The following is a 15579-nucleotide window of genomic DNA, read 5'->3' as shown; positions in this document are numbered from 1 at the left end:
GTGGATAAGACCCAATTCTTTCTTCCATGGAGAAGCCCTCTACAAATGGCATCTTCAAAAATATCTTTTAAAATTAGCTAGTTAAGAGTGTGACACAAATGAGAATCCCATTCTCAAAGTAACAGTTTTATGAAAAGAGAACTAAATTCTGATTGGGAAAGTATTCCTTTCCTGGTCAACTGCGTCTATGTCCAAAAACATTATCATCCGTCCTGATGTCTTTCTTGAGCATCATCCTTCTCCTAGATGATTGATACTTGATAGATCCTCTCAACTTCAACAATCAAGACATCCCATCCTTTCCAGCCACTCACCTACCAAAGTTGTCCCCTAACTGTGTTTCATTATGTGTGCCAGTGGTCCCATTATCTTGCAGAATCCTTTAAGTCATCCTTGATTCGCTCATTCAATCAGTCTCTATGACCTTGTTTTCTCATCTTTTTGATTTCTACTTTAGATACTTAACTGACAATCTTACATATGCATTTGATATTCCATGTGCTTTGGTACCAGTACAGCTCTGGATAGTGCTTTCAGATAAAGCTCTTCACAAATAAATCTGTTAACATGTAGATACTTTAGAGCTGTTTAACATGAGCGTAGAATGGCTTAAAGCCAGGGGGACTCAGAAACACAACACGATGCCCCTTTCTTCTCATGACTAGGAATTCATTAAATACTCCTCTTAAAGATGAAATATTTTGGAAGCCTGCAAATACCTACACAGAGACTTTATTTTGTTCTTTACATAGCCTTGCTCTGTAGTTCTAAAAATGTTGCATGTTAAAAAATGTATTCTTGAAGGTCACACACATAGCCATCACACAAGACACATCTTCTCCACGTTGTAGTTGATGAGCGATTTGTATGATTTCCATGACGAATTTTGCCTATCTCTGATTTTTTGCTTTACATGCTGCTTTCAGATCTAAGCACTGCTTAATTTGGGACTCCACAGTCCCATTTCTCACCTACTTAGGTGGCCATTTACTAACTACAGAATAAATTTCAAGTTCTTTAATCTTTTATCCAATTCTTTAACCTCATCTTTTCTTTCCACAAATCCTCAAGATCATCACTTCAGGCTTGTTCATTTTTCCCTTTTACAGACTGTGTTTCCATGTTGGAAACTTGGTCCAATCCCCTTTATCTGCCCTAATCCCCATCCATTTCCACCTAGAGAATTCCTATCTGTCTAGTAACTTTGACTTAATTACCCACAACTAGACAGAGTCGGCTTCCTCCGAATGGTAACAGTGGGTTTCTAGTACACTTGCATCTCTTCTCTCCACCATGCTCACTGGAAAAATGAGCAGTGCAGAAAACCAAGGAGGAAAAATGACTCATTATCTTATCCCCAGGGACAACAGTTGTTAATGTTCACTAATATAGCTTTTTTGGATTATTTTCTCATGTATCCCATCCTTCTCATAATTAAAAGGAGAAAAAGTCAAAATGCTATCATTATTATGTGTTAGATATTATGGTTTTACAACCACTGTTTTCTGGAATCTTCACAACTATGGTAGGAGTATCTTATTTTTATCCTCATTTGACAGGACAGAACCCTGAAGCTTAGATATGTTAAACCAGTTTTCCAAGGTCACCCAGCAACAAAGAGATAGAAAGTGGATAGGAGCCCAGGTTTGCTTTACTTCAGAGTCTTGAATTTTAACTACAACCCAGTTGTGCCTCTCTACATATATGCCTCTATATATAGCCACAACAAAATTAATTTTTCTTATGTATAAAGAACACTGAAAACTTTAAGAAAAAAATGGAAGAAAAAATTTCTAAGACTGAAAGTCAAATTCTATATTACGGAGACTCTAGTGAATCGTTATCTTAAAAGGGCAGACTTACTCATAAGAATAATTATGAGTTCACGCCTTTATGACGCTTACCATATGCCAGGCAATGTTCTAAGTTATATACACTAACTCACTTCACCATCACAGTGACTCCATGGGAGAAACACTATGATTGTCACCATTTTACAGCTGTGCAAACTGAGAACAAGATGAGTTAAGGTGATCAGCCTAAGGCTTTGGGGATTGCCTCAGCCTGTAAGAGAGCATTATAAAATAAATACACACACATATACATATATTGTTATTGTTATATGGTTATCACTAATGCTATATGTACACACACACACACACATACACACACATAACTCCTACCTTCTAACCTTGTGTTGTTATTCATTTTTCTTAGTATAACCACAGTGTACTTACCTTGCCCATAACATGACATTTAATTATGTAATCTGCAGCTCAAAAACAGGGTATGATTCTTGAGCCAGTTTCATTTGTAGAAGCAAGGCACTAACTTTAATTAACTTTAACTAGGACTGCTTATATCTCCATGTGAAAAGAGACACAAAAAGGCCCATTAACTCTGAACATCATTTCTGTGTTTTTGCTTCTGTATGCCCTCAAGATAGTACTTTTTCCCTGCTGTTCTTTGATTTTTGCCTCTTTTTCCATTTTTTAAAATGTATTAGCAAAGGGTATGAGTCTAAAATTAGTCATATATCAACCGTAGCCTTTTAGCTTATCAACATATTATTTCTAGAGAAATGGTAGAAATTTTTGAAAAAAATATTTTGAAAGTTGAAAAACCTTGTTTTTAGGAATTTCCTCCTTTAATTTATAGGTAATTATTTGGTCTCTCCCCACCCCCCCCTTTGTTTTTTTTCTGAGTGTGTGGTGAGTGTGTGTGTTTTAAAGATATTCTTTAAGACTCTCCCTCTAAAGCAATTGTCTTAAACATGCTAATAGTAGAATCTTACTCTCCCTGTAATACATGCTTGCCTGCCTGTGGTTTGGTAGAATAAAAATTGCTAACTTTTATGTATATCGTGTGCCATTGTAAAAACCTGCTACATGATTCCCCATGCAAACATTTTGTGAAAACTAGCATTTAAAATGACTTTTTACTGTTTTCAAGACTCTGGACTTTGAAGAAAAGCTTCAATGACAACTGAAGTGAGGCATTTAGCAGCCCCTGTCCTTTTTGTATTCTATGCCAGGCACAAGGGCTCCTTTCCTCTTGAAAGTTTTATCATGTACAAGGCTATTAACATTATGAGGATAGGCTGAAGCATGAATAAATCCTGAGACTTACTGATGATGTCATTACATTGGTCAATAAAATACATAGAGAGAAAGCCTTCCCACGCTACCAGGCTCGGCTAACTAAATCAGGATACACGAGCAATTAACTCTTTAATTAAGATGAATGGGTGACATTAGCCCTCCTTAAACTCTGCTCGTCAGCATTTACAAATAGAAAAAGACGGATGCCTCCTTCCCAAGAAATGTAGGTTTTATTTTTCATTCATTGCCACCGTCTCATCCTTTCTACTTTGTAAGCAAAGTCCCCAAACTATGGGGGTGGTCAGCGAAATGTTAACAGGTTCATTTCATCAGTCATATCTCTTACTGCTTCAAGACCCCATATTGGAATTTATTAGATTTCTTATGAAGCCAACTTAATCATTCTTATTATTGAAAGCAATTGTTTTACCTTTTTCCCCATTGCACACGAGGAAGATTCATGTCAGAATCTCCTAGATGAGTACAACACAGCAAGGAAACAGGAACTATTCATTTGTTCTTCCAATAGCTGTTTATTGTTATCTGCTACTTTGCTGGTAACTTGGCTCAGGACTGCAAGTCTAGCGATCGCTGTTCCATCTGCTGTATCTCTTGTTAGCCTTACAACCCTAGTTAAGAGAGTCTCTGAACCTCCATTTCCTCATCTGTAAAACTTGGTTACTGGAGCAGTTAATCCTATAATTCTCTTTCAATAATATTTAACTCAGTAAAAAGGAAAACAAAAGTAAGAGTCATTCTAGGAACAAAAGTGTCTAAACCAGTACTGTCTAAGAGAAATGTAAGGTGATCCATCTATGAAATTTGCAATACTCTAATAGCTACATTAAGAAAGAAAATATTGCAATTAATTGTTCTCTTTTATCTAACACAACATATATAAAATATTACTTCAGCACGTGATCATATATGTATATAAATATGTACATATGTATTTATACATGCATATATGGAGATACATATATTCATATACACATGATTACATGATCTATTTAATATATGATCTACTTTATATTATTTTTGTGTTATGTCTTGAGATCTTGGAGAACACTTAAATTCAGAATAGTTCAGAAGCCACAGGTGGCTATTGGCTACTATATTGGTTAGCACAATTACAACATTGAAAAACATAAGAACAAATACAATTATGTCTCTTAAATATTTGTCCATTTAAACTAAATTTTTTAAATAAATTTTTCCCAGCATGCCTATCCAAAAGCTAAGTAAACAACAAAACTTGGATTCTCCATAGGCAATAGAATTTCTCTGAATAAATATTATTTCTTATGAAGAGAATAATTACTCATAAAAAAATCCATTTACCACTATGTGGCATAAAATGAGAAGACCTAAGTGCAGAAAGAGATAATGTCCTAATAACTTCCTTTCTGTAAATGATAAGTAGTGTGTACTTTTTGTTTACAAGATTTTCAGATACATGGTTAGTGATACGGATAGTCTACTGAATCAGATATTATAGTTAATAGATACTACCTATACCATATAGAAATGGACCATTTAAACTAAACCTTTTATTTTTTATTTGTTCATAATATATTTTAAGTGGAAACATTTGAATTTTGAGGATAATGACATGTCTATCTTTTTCTACATAGCACATTTTACTTTAGTTAATTCTACTTTTTATGGTTTAATTGGACTCAATAAATATTTACTGAGTTAAAGATAAATTGAGGTATAGAAAAATACATTGTTTAGAGATCATAGATTTTGATCTTTGAGCTCCTTTGTATCTCACATTTTCTGGGTTTTTTTTTTTTTCAGCTTGTCGTATTTCCTCAAATAGATAGTGATAGCAATAAATATAATGTTAACCAAGTTGTATTTACCTTTTACTAAATGCTAGGGACTGGGATAACAGTATTCTATACTTCAAATGATAGAATCTACTTGGATTTGTATGTATTAAAATATGGATTGAAAGCAACGTCTCTGATTCTGTCTCTAAGAAACCTCTCCCTTTTAGGAGAACTAAGGAGCTTTATAGATATCTTTATGTTCTATATGAATGAGTGCATATTATTTAAATTACCTAGAATAGGCGCTATAACACAGAAAGCATTTACTAAATATTTCTTGAATAAATTATTTAAATACACTGTAGGTTTTCAAGTAAGACAGTTATTTGAGAAAACTTGCTGATTGTTTTCCATGTGATAGACACTTCTTTTTTTTTTTGCTTTTTTTGGTGGTGGGGGGGGATGCCACACCCATGGCATGTGGAGGTTCCTAGGCTAGGAGTTGAATCAGAGCTACATTTGCCAGCCTACAACACAGCCACAGCGATGCAGGATCCAAGCCTTCTCTGTGGCCTACACCAGAGCTTATAGTAACACCAGATCCCCAACCCACTGAGTAGGTCTGGGCATTGAAACCATATCCTCAAGGAAACTAGTTGGATTCATTTCCACTGCACCGCAACAGGAACTCCGTCACTTTTTAAAATGAATGAAATATTTAAAAAGTCATTCTCTATGATGGACCCTTAACCAAGTGAAAGATATATAGTGTAACAGGGTTCACCTTAAGAGTTCAATGGATGAAACAGATCCTCAAGTAATTCCAAGACCACATTATAAAATGCTTCTGGAGAAAATCTGGAATGGCAGGAAGGTTAAGTCTTCTGGGAGATAGTAAAAATACAGGAAAGGTAGCATTCTAGGTGAATTTAAAAGAAGTATAACTTTTCCACATATTCATACAACAAACCAAGGGAATGCAGAAATGGGAGAGCATATAATGGTTCTTTTTCAAGTAACCCGTGAGCTCAAGAATCAGCACATAATGAGAAGTGGCAGAACCTGAGAGTGGAAAGATGCATATATGTTTGTCTCATATATAACTGGCCTTTGACTTGTAAGCAATGGGAAATGAGTGGAGGTTTTTAAGTAAAGAAGTTAAAATCAGAATAGAGTCTCATGTACAATAATTATAGCATCAAAATGGTAGATGATTTGAGAAAGCAGGACTCTAACTCTAGGCCATTGCCATAGTGGAGGTACAGATAAAGGGGTCTAAGCAAGCTTGGGGGTGGTAGAAGTTCGGGAGGTAAACCATTTCTCAAGTAGATTCCACAGGGTTTGTTAAAGGTAGTTGATGAAAGACAGACATCCCACATGGCCCGAGAAGCTCTAGACAGGTGAATGCTGCTATTGCTAAATATTAAAACTACCCTGGACTTCATTTAATCCTTTTTTTTTTTTTTTTTGAAGTTTCAAAGGCAAACTTTCAGGATTTAGTAATATTCCCCATGAATTATTTCAGCAGTTTTTATTGTAATGCTATGGAAAATACACTGAACAGGAAGCAAGAAAGGCTTAATACACTGCCTCTGGAAATGATACACAAGATTCTTCACTCTGAGGAGATCAAAGACAAGTGTAAGGATCCAGCTTGTAAATAGTCTGGCTATTGAGAATTCACTTAACTTCTATAAATCTGATTCTTCCTTATCGTCTGATATTTGCAGAAAAAATAGTAATTAAGTACATGTGTGTTTTAAAAATCAGTCACAGTAAGTATTCTGGTGGGAAGACCTTGAAATGATCCCAGATGTTCCAGAAAATAGAAAAGTAATTTAGGATTTTAATGAGATTAGGGAACATAAAAACAGTTGTATATACTTTTCCTCATACCCCTCCCACCAAAAAAACATAAGTTTTGAGATACCAAATGATAATCTAAAATGATCCTTTTTTTCAAATCTTCCCCAAAGAAAAAGGTAATTAAACAGGTTAAGCAACTTCACAAATTGTCACATCCCTATTTGTTATAATATAGAAATGTTATCATTATCTTCCTAATGATGTATTATATTACACTTTGGGTTGTGAACAACTAATCACCTGCCACATGACCCTCCTGAGTTGTGCAAAGACAGACCAGTGGCTTCAGCTGAGAGCCATTTGCATCCCAGGAGATTTTGGGCAATTTTAGGTTGTCATGCGTGGGGATCATCACTGGCATCTATGAGGGAGAGACCAGAGATGCTGCAAAAATGTTACAATGCAGAGGGCATTCCCTCTCTACCACTACCCCAAAATGATCTTATCTAAAATGTGAGCAGTACTGAGGCTGCGCAATTCTAACATACACCACGTAGGAAACTCCTCATGGGTTTCCAAGTTGCAATTGTAAGTTATAGAGGGTTGTTTAATATCTGAAGTTAAAATATCATCAAGAAGGACAATTCATGAATGAAGCACTCTCTTAGCCACAAAGGGAAGACAGAAACATGCAATCTATGTTACCTCATTTTCCTTCTCAGTAAGCTTGTTTTTCTCTGCTTATAGGACCAATTCTATTTGACGTCATTCATATACCACTTAACATTTTCCCTGGGAAGTTGCTTAAAAAAAAAAAAGCCAAGATAAAGTTGTAATACCAGGGAAAATGAGCCACATGTGTTGGCATGGTATGCCACTTGAGAGTGATCCCATCTAGCACGGTCCATTTATGTATCTGTCTGTTTCAGAAAACAAACATAACTTTAGAGCTAGGGCCGCTGATTTAATGCTTAAGGCAAGGCTGATATTTAGCACCAAGTATGAGCTCTTTTATAACAGTTCAAAAATACTTGCTGCCTCAAATTCTCCAAGGAGCCCCAAGCTGCCCCAAGTGTCCTGGATTATTTCTGAGGACCAGTCTCACAGCTAGGCACCCAGTTCTACAGCAGAGATGTGAACTGGCAGCAGAAGAGGGAACCTCAGGATAATGCCTCTAAGTGTAAATGCAGGGCCTGCTATGCACTCTTGGGCCCTGAGCCACACCTGCGGTTGAATATGCATCAGTCCAGGTAAAGTAAATGGGTGAAGTGGCCCAGGGGTAAGATGCTGTGGGGCTGATGACACTGAGGCTCACTGAAGAGTAAACACTCAGGAGAGGTGGGGACAGTGGGGCACAGAGAGCACACACCACTGTAAATATGAGCAGCCCCTACCAGATCCAGCAGATGGTCGCCATGTGGGAATGCAGGCCTGGAGTTGCCAGCTTTTTCAGGAGAAGCAGTGAAATCTAATGATTTTTAAACATTGGCAATTAATTCAAATGTAAAACACTCTTCAACCCCCACTGCAGCCTATATAATCTCTTCTGGGGATAACCCATGGGCCAGCAGTTTGCAAATTCTGCTTTAGAAGGATGGTGAGAGGAATGTCTTGAGTCTCAATTCCAACATGGAATCATTTCTCTGATTACAAGCCTCCTCCTCTCCGCAACACTGAAAAGGATTTCTCTGAAACACCATTGCAGATGAATGCAAACTGCTGCTGGTATTTGAAACAACAGTGGGTCTGCCTCTTAAAGAGCCAGACCATTGAACTTCTGGTGGTGCTTTTTGGGGCACAAGTCTCCTATCTCCACGTGATCAAAGAAAAGTGAAGTTCCATGTACTCACACCTCAAGTTGGTAGGAAAACATTGCCTATAGATGGATTAAATATGAACCTCATGTTATGCTCAGATGGGTATGAAATTCAGGGAACATATGCTAAATACTCTTTTCTGAGTAGATGTTACTAATGAAAATGCATCTTGAAGCCATTTAAAATGAATCCAGATACAGGTGACAGAATATTTCCCTTAATGTTTAAGTCTGAAAAGTGAAATAATTCCTTAACTCTGTCCCCAAATAATTGATCCTCCAAACGGCCTCCCCTTTTGCTTTTCCTCAATACCCCCGTCAACTGTTTAGATCACTTAAGCAAGTACGTACTGTCCCCTCCCCAATTTTAGGGTCTTTATCCCAAAGTAATAATTTGTATAATAACAGGATTGAGGATAAATATTTCACTGAAAACACTGTTTTGATACATTTTTTGTTCTGATGTATCTTCAAAAACATTCTTTTTGAACATCAAGTTTTCAGTAGAGGGCCCAGTTGTAGAAGTCTCTGTTATGAAGAAGAGACTACGAAGGGTCAGGGAAACTACCTGGAAGGCAGGCCACATGCATTGATGTCAAAAATGGGGTTATTTCCCCTAGCCAGGTATGAAAATCCAAAAAAGGTATAAAAGGAGTCGAGAAGGTTCAAATAAGAAAGGACTGTTCAGTTCACAGCAAGGATCGCATTATGGACAGTTACTCCTGGAAGGTTCTTTAGAAGAAATAACCCCCAGCTCTTCCCCATATCAGCAGAGGAAATTGAGCCCTAAAAAGGTGATTTCCCAGAAGTTCCCAGAATCAAAGAGCTCATTTTCTGGTGACTGTTGGTTTATTATATTTCCCTCCACTGCCATTCCTGCTGCCATATTTCCTTTTGGCTGTTTCATGTGATAGCGATAAGATAATATGAGAAGAAAGCCATGCATGGGTGTGTGTGTGCATATGCACATATAGTTTGTTGGTATCTCCGTTCATATGTTCAAGGAGGAAAAAGTTGCCCCCAAGAAGTAAAATGAGGTTTTAGTACTCTAATAATTTTCAATCCCTTCTCATGCTGAGTAAGTCAAAAGCTGTTAATATTCACAATAACCCATAATGGTTTTGAGGAACTGAAAGTTTTGTTTGTTTGCTTTTGTCTTTTAGGGCCACATCAGTGGCGTATGGAAGTTCCCAGGCTGGGGGTGGAATTGGGGCTGTCGTTGCAGGCCTATGCTGCAGCCACAGCAATGCCAAATCCAAGCCACATCTGCAACCTGCATCACAGCTGGAGGCAACATTGGATCCTTAACCCACCAAGAGAGGCCAGGAATTGAATCTGCATCCTCATGGATACTACTTGGGTTCTTAACCCACTGAGCCACAAGGGGAACTCCTGGAACTGAAGGTTTTCAAGGGGAAGGACAAAGCATTTCCTGAGGGCCTATTACGTGGCTTCTCTAAACATAAATTATTTATTTGTAATCCCGCAAAAGCCTGAGCCTGGGACTCAGAGAAGTGAAGTGACTTTCTTAAAGACATGCTATCAGTCACTGGCCACTCTGCCAGTATGGTGTGCCTGATAGAGTACCCCTCTGGAGCCCACTCCCTAGCTGTGAACCCCAGGCTCCAACACTCCCAAGACAGAAATCTTTGAACTACTTAATTCAGTCTTGGAGTTCCCATTGCAGCTTAGCTGATTAAAGACCTGATGTTGTCTCTGTGAGGATGTGGGTTCGTCCCTGGCCTGGCTCAGTGGGCTAAGGATCTGATGTTTCTACAAAACTCCAGGGTAGATCACAAATGTGGCTGGGATCCAGTGTTGCAGTAGCTATGGTGTAGGCCTGCAGCTGCAGTTCTGAATCAACTCCTAGCCAGGGAACTTCCATATGCGGCAGATGCAGCTGTAAAAAGAAAAATTGATCTTTAGAGTTCCCTAATCAGCAAAACAGGAATAATAATAGTTCTCACATAATTTGTAACACAGGAATAAAAACTCATTGTAACTCTCGAGGTTGTTGGAAAGATTCAGTGAAAACACCCATATAAAACATTTGGCTCATGTTTGGTCCATAGGAAATGTTCAGGAAATATTAGTTATTATTACTGTTATCATTACTCCTGGAGTGTCCAGGTGCATGTGTTTCTCCATACCTTTAATCAGTTTACCACCTTGCATGTTATACTAATGTGGTAAAATTCTGTAATGAAGATTTCCATTTTTCAAGGATCAACAGGCATTTTAGCAATAGTTTTTTCTTTTGATGGGTTTCTAATGAAGAAAGTGTTAACAACACTCAGTTAAAAATTAGACTATATGATTGAACATCAAATACTTGAATACCCCCTACCTTTTTACTAATCATGGACACCTTGACCACTTTCCTAATGTAGTGCATGCAGATTAAGTCTTTTGTTTATTGATTGGCCAAATATATGCAGGACGAATGTATGCTACTTCATCCTTGGCTCTTCTGAGGGAGGCTGTTACCATGGTAACAAAGGCATCCTTTGACTCCTATTTCTACACAGAGTTATAGAAATGTTTCTTAAAAAATACTCACGACAATATTTAATGTCGAATCTAAAGTAATTTTTCTCATTGTTTGGGGAGAAAAATTGATTTTCTCTGGGCAAAGTTTGTTTGGCTGCCCAAATGTACTGTTTATAGTAATGTGTTCCACCGAATTTCTTTAAAAGCCAGTTAAATGTATTTTGTCTTAACTTCTAATCTAATTTCATCATTTGGAAGTGCCTCTTGCTGCACTGTGCCTATTTTGATTTGGAAATAGTACACATTCCATCTTTGCTATGTCAGGGTAAGGTGGAGAGGAACAGAATGAATCATTTGATTTCTTACATCAGAGAACAGTGTGTGGTGAGGGAGGGGGAACACATGCTTGGGGATGTTGAGGAGTCTGTGGCTTATTCAAAAGCCGGGATTTTCAGGTGGCAGCTGGTGCCTGGTTTATGATTCCAGTGGTTCAAAACCCATTCTTTCCTGAGAGGCATCTGTTTTAATTTTTTTCAAAATTAAAAATAACTTTTTGTTGTTCTCATTCCAAGAACAGTGCGTGATCATTTCAGAAGACTCAGAAAATACAGATAAACAAAGGAAAGATGCCCATAATCCCACATTCTAGAGATAATCACCGTTACTATCTGGGTGTATCCTTCTGGAGTTTTTGGTGTTTATACATATATTTTATTTCACAAACAAGACCAAGAATATATCTATTTATTATTCTGCTACTTGATTTAAAAAAAATCTAACCATGTACTAGTATTGCTGACATGTTACAAGATCACTTCTAAAGCATTGTGTTTAAAGGCTGTACATGTGTAAGATATTTGAACATATTGGTAAATTGAATTCATACGCGTATGTTGGGTGTGAAGGTGGCTATCTGGATTTTTACTTAATTTAAGCAGAATCATAGTGAATTTCTTCATCTGTTAACCTGTGTATGTACTTTCTTTATATATTTAAATGTGTGTGTATGTGCGCACATGTTACACACCATTTGTTGTTATCTCTGTTCATATATTCAAGGTGGAGGAAGTTGTCCCCAAGGAGTAAAATGAGGTAGAATTGTATGCCTTGCTGGGATGGAAGATATGTGAAGGTGTAATAGAGGGGCTCTCCAGTGGACCTCCACTTGCCCTTCATGGGAGGACATCCAGACACCCCTACATAGTGTCGACCTCCAGGAGTCAGGACGGTGAACTTGACATCCTCTCATCCTCTGTGACCCTGAGCTGTTCAAATGCTGGACTCTTGCTTTAGTTTCCTATGATCTTGAGACAAATTGTAGCTTCTCTCTTTTATTTATTCCACAAACATGTATTGAGAGTTAGTTGCATCCTAGTACTCTGCTGAACCTTGAGAATCATACCACCTGCGCGTACCTCATCTCTGACCCCACCAGGTACTGGCACATACACAAGCATTTACATTATAGGATGTCCTAAAACAGCATGGGCTTTCACTTCTGAGAATCAGGGGTCCAAATCCCAAGTCTCCTACCTAATAGTTAACTAATATTTCTGAGACTTAGGTTTCTCATCTTTAAAGTGATAAAAATAGAACTTTATTTCAAGTGTACCCCTCACCCCTTGGAATTCACTGATTTAATTGTGGAAAGGGCTAGGTGTATGTATGGCTTACAGTTAAGATAATGGCAATGGTGGTGCAAATGGCAATGGGAAATCATAGCAAATGGAGGTGCTCATTCTTCCTCTGGCATCAAGAAAGCATCTAACTTCCAGCTCTGTTCTGGAGAAACTAAGCCCAGAGCTGCAAGTTTAAAACTCCACGTCTCAGTGCCAGCTCTCTGTGACTCACTGCCTGACCTTGGGTTAACCACTTAATCTCTCTCTTCCTTGGTTTTCCATTCCATAATATGAGCATAATAACTCTTACCCACCTCACTAGGGCAAGGATGATTAATCAGTGTTTATAAAACTCAATAAATCCTTTGGGTATGAAGTATAGTGAGACTGGGAAGCATCATTACTATTAGCTGCTCTCTTAATATCTAAACTAACATGCCAGAGACTGCTAAATGGAGTACCATGGAATTATACCCTCATCCTATATCACTGTCAAGAATCTCAGTTTCTGTAGCTGTCCCTGAAGATTCAGTTTTTCTGCCACTATCATGCTCTCTCTTCAACAAAGAGCAGTCAATTTCCTGCTTATTCCCAAGTGCCCACAGCCACCCACATCCATAAGCAATGTTTATTTCTTTAACAAATATGTATTGAACAGTTGGATGATGCTATACTGGACACTGGAAGTACAAGCATGTATAAAAATCAATATGGTGCTTACTTTCAAGGTATTTAGTACCTGGTGGGTGAGTGACCTAGACTGGTTGCCTGCAGCCCTGTTATAGCCTGAGTGCCCTGATTGAAAATATACAGGACCCTGGGGAAGCACGATAAGTACACACACAATCACCAAAGTCTTCCTGCTAGAAGGGATATCTAAGTGAAAACAGAGAGAGAGGCAATAGGGGTAGAGGAGAGAAAAAAGGAAATAATATTCTGGGAAGAAGGAAAATTAATATCAAGACCTCACAATGAGAATGAGAAAGATCTGTTAAGGAAATTTAAAGATGTTTCTCAGGATTGAATCTAACTAAAGGACAGGAAAATGTCATATAAAAGGATACATACAACACAATCTAATTCCATCTTTTTGTCAGGCTAGCCTGTTGACCTCATCGTTGGTACCCTTCTTTTAATATACCTCATAGCCTGGCATCCTGGCTCCTTTCCAGCCTGAACATCTGAAGTGATTGCTTTCTTAACTCTTGGACTTCAGTTTCATGGGCCTTTAACTTCCTCTGCATTTCTTAGTAGTGATAATAATAAACCCTTCTTTTTGGGAAGAGGGGGATCTGACAAGACCAAACAACTTGCTATTGTTTGATCCTTTTCTGACATATCTTGTAGCTATTGCTTATTCTTTAGTATCGCTGTCAGTCTTAGTGATGACGTTGGGTTGGTATAAATTGGGAGCCCAAATGCTAAAAATTGAAACTCTATACATATAAAATTAAAAGACTAAAAAGAGAGAGAGGCATATCTAGGAAGAGTTAAGTTGAATATCACTATGGTATTCCTATGTATAACTATGAAAGGAATATTCATGATTTAGTTTGCTTTTATACAATGCATAATTTGGCAAGCATATAATAGAAAGTCCTTGAAAATAGCACCAGTAAATATATATATCAAAACCTAAATGACATAATGAAATCTTACACAGGAGGTGAGAATTATATTGAAATAACTAGACCCCCGAAAAGGGAGAAGAAAAAAGAAACTTGTCAGTAATAAAAACATGGTATGAAACTTTAATCAACATCAGAGTTAATCACCTCATTTGGTAACTGACAGTTCAATGAAGTTTCTGTTTTAAAATCATGGGCAAAGCAGACTGCCAAGTTTTATTTGTCATCTGATATAAGTTGAGCTATAGTCCGAGATGGTGGAAAACCTTTCTTGTTGGGTTTTACCTCTTTAATCTCAAATGAAAACTGGCACTCCATCTGGATAATGTCCAATGTGACACATTTTGGGAGCCATCAACTACCTAGCCTTACAAATCAGGAACACTGATTAAATAATCAAGATTTCTGAAAAGCCTTGAGGGAGCTATACGTTTTTTGCATCAGTAATTGCCATTCTGTTTGTAGCACAAGGTGTTTTGAGCTCCAGATAAGAACTTGTGTTTGACATACTAGCTTTGAGTATGTTATTTGTGGGTAAGTAGGAGTTTGACATTCTTAGAAGTAAAATGATAGCAGATAAGGAAATTGTGGGATTTCAAAAATGTCTTAAACTTACGAAATTTGTCACTAAGAAAATGAAACAAGGTAAGTGATTATTTAGTTATATGTTTTTGAGAGGTAGAATAAAAGTAATGATTTTCTGTCAAGTATCCATTTAAATAAAAGCTATTATTGTTCATCCTGATAGTATATAATATACAAGTATCTCTATAAGTATTAATCTTCTATACATAAATTAAAGGTCACCTCTCCTGTAAAATAAATAGAAAAGTAAAGATAGAAAAGTCTGCCTGTAACATATGGTCAAACACACCTTTATGGTGATTTAAAATAACCACTGTTCAAACTAGCAAGACATTGATTAGAATAATAACCGATTTCCCAGAATTGCATGCATGAAGGAGCAATTCCTTCATTAGAGATGTCAAAATTAGTCCAGAAAATATCAATGAACATTATTAATGTTATGTTCAACTTTGGCCCTGGGCAAAATTGTCAATTTGGTAAAGTTATTCTTTGCCATTTCTCAACATCCCTTTGAAGGACTTTATTTATGCTGGGTTCAATCATTTATTCATTCACCAATTTTTTATTGAAAGCCTACTAGATGTCAGGCAAAATTCTTAGTTCTCGAGATATAGCAATTAAAAAAAGGTCAACTACCCTGTGTATGTGGAGCTTACATTTTAGAAACTAGAGTGGAGTCAGACTAAGCTAAAATTAAACTAAAAAACTAAATAAGTTAACAAAGATGATAATTCTGAATGATAGTAAATGCAA

At 37.2% G+C, this 15579-nt stretch overlaps 1 protein-coding gene and 1 long non-coding RNA gene across 2 annotated transcripts in view; one reads left to right on the top strand and one right to left on the bottom strand.

The window, feature by feature from the left end:
- The window catches only part of LOC110257233, a 33004-nt gene extending 29258 nt beyond the window's left edge, over positions 1 to 3746 (bottom strand). The window contains exon 1 of the long non-coding RNA XR_002339566.1: positions 3532 to 3746. This is a non-coding gene — a long non-coding RNA (uncharacterized LOC110257233). The remainder of the gene's footprint in view (positions 1 to 3531) is intronic.
- TENM2 (teneurin transmembrane protein 2) overlaps positions 1 to 15579 on the top strand; it is a 3459878-nt gene that overhangs the window by 2096374 nt on the left and 1347925 nt on the right.

This window comes from Sus scrofa, chromosome 16, assembly GCF_000003025.6.
Source record: "Sus scrofa isolate TJ Tabasco breed Duroc chromosome 16, Sscrofa11.1, whole genome shotgun sequence".
Classification (NCBI taxonomy): Eukaryota; Metazoa; Chordata; class Mammalia; order Artiodactyla; family Suidae; genus Sus; species Sus scrofa.
This window is presented reverse-complemented; position numbering and strand designations above follow the sequence as displayed.